Below are 10,249 nucleotides of genomic sequence, written 5' to 3' on the forward strand. Positions count from 1 at the left end.
CCTTGCTCTGCCCACTGGGACTCTAAGGCTCCAAACCCAAGGGGCTCACCTTCTCCAGTTTCCTTCAGGCTCTTCTGTGCCGCCCCAAACTGGCCTCCCTGATCAGGCTGGTTTTATCCTTCACGAAGCCCTATGAGGAGCGGCTTAAAGAGCTGGGCATGTTGAGCCTGCAGAAGAGAAGGCTGAGAGTGAAGTCAAGAGGAGTACAGGGAATCCGATATTTCAGAAACATAGGATACTGGGTTGTTGTAGGTTTTTTTCGGGCTATATGGCCATGGTCTTGAGGCATTCTCTCCTGACATTTCACCTGCATCTATGGCAAGCATCCTCAGAGGTAGTGAGGTCTATTGGAAATAGGAAAAAGGGTTTATATATCTGTGGAATGACCAGGGTGGGACAAAGGACTCTTGTCTGCTGGAGCTAGGTGTGAATGATTCAACGTTATATGCTAATCAAGGTGGTCAGTTGGAACATTCACACCCAGCTCCAGCAGACAAGAGTTCTTTGTCCCACCCTGGTCATTCCACAGATATATAAACCCTTTTTCCTAGTTCCAACAGACCTCACAACCTCTGAGGATGCTTGCCATAGATGCAGGCGAAACGTCAGGAGAGAATGCCTCTCAGTGGTTCTCAACCTTCCTAATGCCGCGACCCCTTAATACAGTTCCTCATGTTGTGGTGACCCCCAACCATAACCCTAACATTATGAATCACCATGTAAATAATGATCTGCAGGGTGTATTTTCATTCACTGGAGCAAATTTGGCACAAATACCCAGTATGCCCAAATTTGAATATTGGTGGGGTTGGCAGGGGAATTGATTTTGTCAGTTGGGAGTTGTAGTTGCTGGGATTTATAGTTAACATGTAAACAAAGAGCATTCTGAACCCCACCAACAATGGGATTGAACCAAAGTTGGCACACAGAACTCCTATGATCAACAGAAAATACTGGAAGGGTTTGGTGCGCATTGACCTTGAGTTTTGGAGTTGTAGTTCACCTACATCTTGAGAGCACTGAGGACTCAAACAATGATGAATCAGGATCAAAGTTGGCACGAACACTCAATATGCCCCCAAATGTTAACACTGGTAGTCTTTGGGGAAAATAAAGCTTGACATTTGGGAGTTGTATTTGCCGGAATTTATAGTTCACCTACAAAGAGCATTGTGAACCCCACCAATGATAGAATTGGGTCAAACTTCCCACACAGAACCCCCATGACCAACCAAAAATACTGTGTTTGCTGATGGCCTTTGGCGACCCCTCTGAAACCCCCCTTGCGACCCCTCCAGGAGTCCCGACCCCTAGGTTGAGAAACACTGTTGTAGGTTTTTCCGGGCTACATGGCCATGTTCTAGAGGCATTCTCTCCTGACGTTTCGCCTGCATCTATGGCAAGCATCCTGAGGACTCCAGAAGCCATCCAGTCTCACCTAAGCAAGAAGACACAAGGCAAGAAGACACAACGACAGAAGGACAGCCAAGCCTCTAAATAGAAACCTCCAAAGAAGGAGACTCTCTAGAGCAGGCCTGGGCAAACTTCAGCCCTCCAGGTGTTTTGGAGAGATAAAGATCATCCATTTGGAAGGGGACTCCAGAAGCCATCCAGTCTCACCTCTCCTTGCTAAGCAAGAAGATACAATGACAGAGGGACATCAACCTCTAGAGAAGGAGGCTCTCTACAGCAGACCTGGGCAAACTTTAGCCCTTCAGGTGTTTTGGAGAGATAAGGGAGGATCATACATTTGGGACTCCAGAAGCCATCCAGTCTCACCTAAGCAAGAAGACACAATGAGAGAGGGACATTCAAGCCTCTAAATAGAAAGCTCCAGAGAAGGAGGCTCTCTATAGCAGGCCTGAGCAAACTTGGACCCTCCAGTGGTTTTGGACTTCAACTCCCACAATTCCTAACCGCCGCTAGACTGTTAGGAATTGTGGGAGTTGAAGTCCAAAACCCCCGGAGGGCCCAAGTTTGCCCAGGCCTGTCTATAGAAACATCTAGAGTTGGAAAGGACATCGTAAGGCCATCCAGTCCAACTCCCTTCTGCCAAGCCAGAAGACACAATCCAAGCTCTCTAGCAGAAGGCCATCCAGCCTTGGTTTGAAAGCCTCCAGAGGAGGAGAGTCTTATCAGACTCCAAATCCGAGAGTTTGACAGGGCACCCTAAGGACATCCAGTCTCACCCACTTCTTGCTATGCTGGAAGACACAAACAAAACATCCTAGAGTTGGAAGGGAATTCCCCCAAAGTTCAATCCCTTTGCACCTCACAGGAGAACACAACCAAATCCCTACCAATAGATGGCCATCCAGCTTTACTTAAAAATCTCCAGAGGAGGAGAGTCTTATTAGACTCCAAATCTGAGAGTTTGACAGGGCACCCAAAGGACATCCAGTCTCACCCACTTTGGAGGAAGACACAAAACATCCTAGAGTTGGAAGGGCATCCCCCAAAGTTCAATACCATTTCACCTGGCAGGATGACACAATCAAAGCCCTACCAACAGATGGCCATCCAGCATTACTTAAAAATCTCCAGAGGAGGAGAGTCTTATCAGATTCCAAACCTGAGAGTTTGCCAGGGCACCCAAAGGAAATCCAGTCTCACCCATTTCTTGCTATGCAAAAAAACACAATCAAAACATCCTAGAGTTGGAAGGGAACCCCCCAAAGTTCAACCCCTTTGCACCTCACAGGATGACACAACCAAAGCCCTACCAACAGATGGCCATCCAGCATTACTTAAAAATCTCCAGAGGATGAGAGTCTTATCAGACTCCAAATCCGAGAGTTTGACAGGACACCCAAAGGAAATCCAGTCTCACCCACTTCTTGCTATGCTGGAAGACACAATCAAAACATCAGAGAGTTGGAAGGAAATCCCCCAAAGTTCAATTCTATTCCACCTCACAGGATGACACAATCAAAGCCCTACCAACAGATGGCCATCCAGCATTACTTAAAAATCTCCAGAGGAGGATAGTCTTATCAGACTCCAAATCTGAGAGTTTGACAGGGCACCCAAAGGACATCCAGTCTCACCCACTTCGTGCTATGCTGGAAGACACAATCAAAACATCCTAGAGTTGGAAGGGAATCCCCCAAAGTTCAACACCATTTCACCTGGCAGGACGACACAATCAAAACCCTCCCAACAGATGGCCATCCAGCTTTGCTTTGAAACCTCCAGAGAAGGAGGCTCCATCAGACAGTCCATTGCCAAACAGGTTTTACTACCACAATATTTTCCTAATGTTTGAGTGTCATCTCTTTTCCTGTTGTTTGAATCCATGGCTCCATTGTGTCCCAGTCTCTGGAGTAGCCGGCCTGCTGACCACTCCTTCACCTTGCTTTGAAGCCCCTAAGGAGATCTCTTTCCACCTTACCAACACACAGGATCCGGCTGCCCTGAGGCACCCCCATGAGCCCTTATGTGTGTCCCAAACCAGCCTTCCTGGTCAGGCTGGTTTTATTATCACCCCAGGTCTTAAAATGAGGAGAGGGTGGTTAGATAAAGTGTTGGGCAGTGCTGATTTGGAGCCCAATGGGAGTATCTCTCTCAGGATGTTTTGAAACAGGAATTGGATGGGTGCCTCTGATTGCAACTTCCTACATAGCAGAAAGAGGTTGGACTGGATGGCCCCTGGGGATCCCTTGCAAGCTGGCCCTGATTGTTTCTGTCTGGAATCCCCCTGTTGTTGAGTGTTGTTCTTTATTTACTGCTATGATTTTAGAGGTTCTTTTAATACTGGTAACCTCTGAGGATGCCTGTCATAGATGCAGGCGAAACATCAGGAGAGAATGCTTCCGAAACATGGCCATACAGCCTGGAAAAACTCACAACAACCAAAAAGTCTTTACTCTTTCTCTGCTTTACCAAACTGCACTTCCCACGATTCCATAACATTGAGCCGTGGTATTTAAAGTGGTTTGCCCATTCCCTCCTTTGAAAGAGATCCAACATTTGGTCTTCCATTTCTTGGCGGTCTCCCCTCCAAGTACTAACCAAGACCAACCCTGCTTAGCTTCTGGCATCAGACACCTTGATGCTATTTTGCACCATTCAATATTTCGGGTTGTGGCACAGCTGGTAAGTGGTTTGTGCATTCCTTTCTTTGAAAGAGATCCAACATTTGGTCTTCCATTTCTTGGCGGTCTCCCCTCCAAGTACTAACCAAGACCAACCCTGCTTAGCTTCTGGCATCAGACACCTTGATGCTATTTTGCACCATTCAATATTTCGGGTTGTGGCACAGCTGGTAAGTGGTTTGTGCATTCCTTTCTTTGAAAGAGATCCAACATTTGGTCTTCCATTTCTTGGCGGTCTCCCCTCCAAGTACTAACCAAGACCAACCCTGCTTAGCTTCTGGCATCAGACACCTTGATGCTATTTTGCACCATTCAATATTTCGGGTTGTGGCACAGCTGGTAAGTGGTTTGTGCATTCCTTTCTTTGAAAGAGATCCAACACTTGGTCTTCCATTTCTTGGCGGTCTCCCCTCCAAGTACTAACCAAGACCAACCCTGCTTAGCTTCTGGCATCAGACACCTTGATGCTATTTTGCACCATTCAATATTTCGGGTTGTGGCACAGCTGGTAAGTGGTTTGTGCATTCCTTTCTTTGAAAGAGATCCAACACTTGGTCTTCCATTTCTTGGCGGTCTCCCCTCCAAGTACTAACCGAGACCAACCCTGCTTAGCCTCTGGCATCAGGTACCTTGATGCTATTTTGCACCATTCAATATTTCGGGTTGTGGCACAGCTGTTCGGGAGTCAGCTGCATTAAAATCTCTACTGAGCAAAAGGTTATGAATTCGAAGCCAGCTTGGGTCGGAGTAAGCTCCCGACCATTTATCTAGCTTGCTGTTGACCTTTATTTATTTATTTTATTTACTATATTTGTATACCGCCCTTCTCAGCCTGGAGGTGACTTGAGGCAGTTTACAGTTGGCAATCAATGCCCCACAAAATAAAATACAGTCAAAACATTACATATAAAATATAAACCATATAAAAACAATAAAACAATTAAAACCAGAATACTTTTAGAATACTTTTTGACTTATTTTTTACTTTACAGCAACAGTCTTCTTTTCTTCTCCCCAACCATTTTGTCAATTATTTTTTCTGGTTTGCAGCCCGAAAGACAATTGCATCTATCAAGTCAGAAATTTAGTACCGCTTATGCAGGGATGCTAATTTAACTAAATTACGATGCCATAAAAATCTCCAGCAGCGTGCAAAAGAATGAGGAAGTACTCCATCAGTGTCACAAGTGGATGGTGAAGCAACAGCTCCCCCAGTGGCTGGAATTCAATCGTACCGTCATGAAGCTGGAAAGTTAAATAGCCTCTGTGTGTCTATGGCATTGAATTTAGAATCATAGAATCATAGAATCAAAGAGTTGGAAGAGACCTCATGGGCCATCCAGTCCAACCCCATTCTGCCAAGAAGCAGGAATATTGCATTCAAATCACCCCTGACAGATGGCCATCCAGCCTCTGCTTAAAAGCTTCCAAAGAAGGAGCCTCCACCACACTCCGGGGCAGAGAGTTCCACTGCTGAACGGCTCTCACAGTCAGGAAGTTCTTCCTCATGTTCAGATGGAATCTCCTCTCTTGTAGTTTGAAGCCATTGTTCCCTTGCGTCCTATTCTCCAGGGAAGCAGAAAACAAGCTTGCTCCCTCCTCCCTGTGGCTTCCTCTCACATATTTATACATGGCTATCATATCTCCTCTTAGCCTTCTCTTCTTCAGGCTAAACATGCCCAGTTCCCTAAGCCGCTCCTCATAGGGCTTGTTCTCCAGACCCTTGATCATTTTAGTCGCCCTCCTCTGGACACATTCCAGCTTGTCAATATCTCTCTTGAATTGTGGTGCCCAGAATTGGACACAGTATTCCAGATGTGGTCTAACCAAAGCAGATGTGGTCTAACCAAATTTGGCATTGTGGTGTGGTGTGTCTATGGCATTGAATGTTTGCCATGCATATGTACATTGTAATCCACCCAGAGTCCCCTGCAGGGTGAGAAGGGTGGAATATAAATACTGTAAATAAATTTATCATTATTATTATTATTATTATTATTATTATTATTATTATTATTTTGTAAGGTCTTCTCTGTTGTCTCATCAAACTACAATTTCCAGGGTTCCATAGTATTATGTCAAAGCAGCTAAATTGGAGTCTGATTGCATGTATCTCTATACATTCATAGAGATTCCGAGAGAGTTTCTGGCTTCCATTCTTTTTCTAGGAATTTGCTAGGTTCTCCAGCATAGCTCTTATGATCATAACTTCCAGGAGAATGACCCGGAGGCCTTAGAAAATTCCTAGAGAGACCGTATCACCTCGCAGCAATCTTCCTGTATTCAAGTCTATCTAAAAGGACCGGGCTGTGGCACAGCTGGTTGGGGATCAGCTGCATTAAAATCGCTACTGACCGAAAGGTCGTGAGTTCGAAGCCAACCTGGGTCGGCGTAAGCTCCCGACCATTTGTCTAGCTTGTTGTCGACCTTTACAGCCCGAAAGACAGTTGCATCTGTCAAGTAGGAAATTTAGGTACCGCTTATGCGAGGAGAGGGGGGTTAAAGCACTGGCGCAGTGGGTTAAAGCACTGAGCTGCTGAGCTTGTTGACCAAAAGGTCGCAGATTCGATTCCAGGGAGCAGCGTGAGCTTCCGCTGTCAGCCCTAGCTCCTGCCAACCTAGCAGTTGTGCTGGATGATCGTACAAGTGCTAGAGGTGTTCTCTCTGGGCATTTATCAGGTACCCCATGTCACATGCTTCCACTAGAAGTGGTTCATTTCAATAGGGTTCATTATTACCCATGATTATAAGAAGCCCCCAGTGGCACAGTTGCTGAACTTGCTGATCGAAAGGTCACAGGTTCAAATCCAGGGAGCAGAGTGAGCTCCTCCTGTTAGCCCCAGCTCCTGCCAACCTAGCAGTTCGAAAACATGCAAATGTGAGAAGATCAATAGGTACCGCTCCGGCGGGAAGGTAACGGCGCTTCATGCGGTCATGGTGGCCATATGACCTTGGAGGTGTCTATGGGCAACGCTGGTTCTTCGGCTTAGAAATGGAGATGAGCACCACACCCCAGAGTCAGACATGACTGGACTTAATGTCAGGGGATAACCTTTACCTTTACCTATGCGAGGAGGCTAATTTAACTAATTTACGATGCCATAAAAATCTCCAGCAGCGTGCAAAAGAATGAGGAAGTACTCCATCGGTGTCACAAATGGATGGTGAAGCAACAGCTCCCCCGGTGGCCAGAATTCAAGCATACCCTCATGAAGCTGGAATGGCAAGTAGCCTCTGTGTGTCTGTCTATATATGTTGTGTGTCTATGGTATTGAATGTTTGCCACGAGGAAGTACTCCATCAGTGTCAAAAGTGGACGGCGAAGCAACAGCTCCCCCGGTGGCCGGAATTCAAGCATACCCTCATGAAGCTGGAATGGCAAATAGCCTCTGTGTGTCTGTCTGTATATGTGGTGTGTCTATGGCATTGAATGTTTGCCATGAGGAAGTACTCCATCAGTGTCAAAAGTGGACGGCGAAGCAACAGCTCCCCCAGTGGCCGGAATTCAAGCATACTCTCATGAAGCTGGAATGGCAAATAGCCTCTGTGTGTCTGTCTATATATGTGGTGTGTCTATGGCATTGAATGTTTGCCATGAGGAAGTACTCCATCAGTGTCAAAAGTGGACAGCGAAGCAACAGCTCCCCCGGTGGCCAGATTTCGGTCATACCCTCATGAAGCTGGAAAGTTAAATAGCCTCTGTGTGTCTGTCTATATATGTGGTGTGTCTATGGTATTGAATGTTTGCCATGAGGAAGTACTCCATCAGTGTCAAAAGTGGACGGCAAAGCAACAGCTCCCCCAGTGGCCAGATTTCAGTCATACCCTAATGAAGCTGGAAAGTTAAATAGCCTCTGTGTGTCTGTCTATATATGTGGTGTGTCTATGGCATTAAATTATTGCCATGTATATGTGCATTGTGATCCATCCTGAGTCTTCTACGGGGTGAGAAGGGTGGGATATAAATACTGTAAATAAATAGATAAACATTTCTCCATCTCTAGTTTGCTGTGTCCTGTATTCAAGATACAGTGAAATCCTGTGACCAGAAGCAAAACCCATCCAAGGAAATGTCTCTGTATGAGTCACATCTTACTGCAAAGCCCCACAGTTAGCCCTAGAGACCCCAGCAAGGCAAGGAAGCATGGCAAAGGAAGGATCCCAGCCCCCCTGAAAGCACCTTCTGCGGATAATTCTCCTTTCCGACACTTTGGAGGAAAAGGCCAGGCCCCTTCTTACCCCGTGGCACATAATCTATAAGGCAATCTATATTTATAGAGTGTTGGTTGGCCAAGTATCTCAGCAACTGGAGTCTATTATTTACCTTGCGCTGACAAAGACATCCATTGCAGGCAAATAATAAACTGGCTGGAAGCAGAAAGAGGGTTTTGGCACTGGCTCAGTTCGTCACCAAGGAGGAGCTCCACACCAGAGTCTGTGGGTTTTGACCAGGAATGGGCAAACTTGGGCCGTCCAGTTGATTTGGACTTCAACTCCCATACTTCCTAACAGCCTCAGGCTCCTTCCTTTTTCCCTTCAGCCGCTTAAGCAGCTGAGAGGGGAAAGGAAGGGGCCTGAGGCTGTTAGGAAGTGTGGGAGTTGAAGTCCAAATCAACTGGACGGCCCAAGTTCTTGAAGCTTCCTAAGAATCTGGTGGAGTCACATTCTCTGGAAGTTTTGAAGCAGACGCTGGATGGCCATCTATCGAGAGGATTTGGATTGTGCCTTTATGCCTTGCAAGAAGGGTTTGGATTAGATGGCCCTTGGGATCTGTTTAATCTTGTTGTTTGGTCATACAAAAAAAGCCAATGGGATTTTGGCCTGCATCAATAGTATAGTGTCTAGATCTAGGGAAGTCATACTATTCATGCTCTATTCTGCCTTGGTTAGGCCACATCTGGAATACTGTATCCAATTCTGGGCACCACAATTGAAGGGGGATGCTGACAAGCTGGAATGTGTCCAGAGGAGGGTGACTAAAATGATCAAGGGTCTGGAGAACAAGCCCTATGAGGAGCGGCTTAAAAGCTGGGCATGTTTAGCCTGAAGAAGAGAAGACTGAGAGGAGACATGATGAGGGCCATGGATAAATATGTGAGGGGAAGTCATAGGGAGAAGGGAGCAAGCTTGTTTTCTGCTGCCCTGGAGACCAGGGCATAGTGGAACAATGGCTTCAAACTAGAAGAAAGGAGATTCCATCTGAACATTAGGAAGAACTTCCTGACTGTGAGAGCCGTTCAGCAGTGGAACTCTCTGCCCCGGAGTGTGGTGGAGGCTCCTTTTTTGGAAGCTTTTAAGCAGAGGCTGGATGGCCATCTGTCAGGGGTGATTTGAATGCAATATTCCTGCTTCTTGGCAGAATGGGGTTGGACTGGATGGCCCATGAGGTCTCTTCCAACTCTTTGATTCTATGATTCTAAGAGTCTGGTGGAGTCACATTCTCTGGAAGTTTTGAAGCAGATGCTGGATGGCCATCTGTCAAGAGGACTTGGATTGTGCCTAGCAGTGGTTCTCAACCTTCCTAATGCCGCAACCCCTTAATACAGTTCCTCATGTTGTGGTGACCCCCAAGCCATAAAATTATTTTCGTTGCTACTTCACAACTGTAAGTTTGCTACTGTTATGCATCGTAATGTAAATAACTGATATGCGGGATGTATTTTCATTTGCTGGACCAAATTTGGCACAAATACTCTCAAATTTGAGTAATGAGGGGGTTGAGGGAGGGAGCAAGCTTCCTTTCTGCTTCCTTGCAGACTAGGACGCAATGGAACAATGGCTTCAAACTACAAGAGAGGAGATTCCATCTGAACATGAGGAAGAACTTCCTGACTGTGAGAGCTGTTCAGCAGTGGAACTCTCTGCCCCGGAGTGTGGTGGAGGCTCCTTCTTTGGAAGCTTTGAAACAGAGGCTGGATGGACATCTGTCAGGGGTGATTTGAATGCAATATTCCTGCTTCTTGGCAGAATGGGGTTGGACTGGATGGCCCACAAGGTCTCTTCCAACTCTTTGATTCTATGATTCTATGAGGGGGGATTGATTTCGTCCTTTAAGAGTTGCAGTTGTTGGGATTTATAGTTCACCTACAATCAAAAAGCATTCTGAACTCCACCAACAATGGAATTGAACCAAACTTGGCACACAGAAGACACTG

Source organism: Anolis sagrei, chromosome 2 (genome assembly GCF_037176765.1).
Source record: "Anolis sagrei isolate rAnoSag1 chromosome 2, rAnoSag1.mat, whole genome shotgun sequence".
Lineage (NCBI taxonomy): Eukaryota > Metazoa > Chordata > Lepidosauria > Squamata > Dactyloidae > Anolis > Anolis sagrei.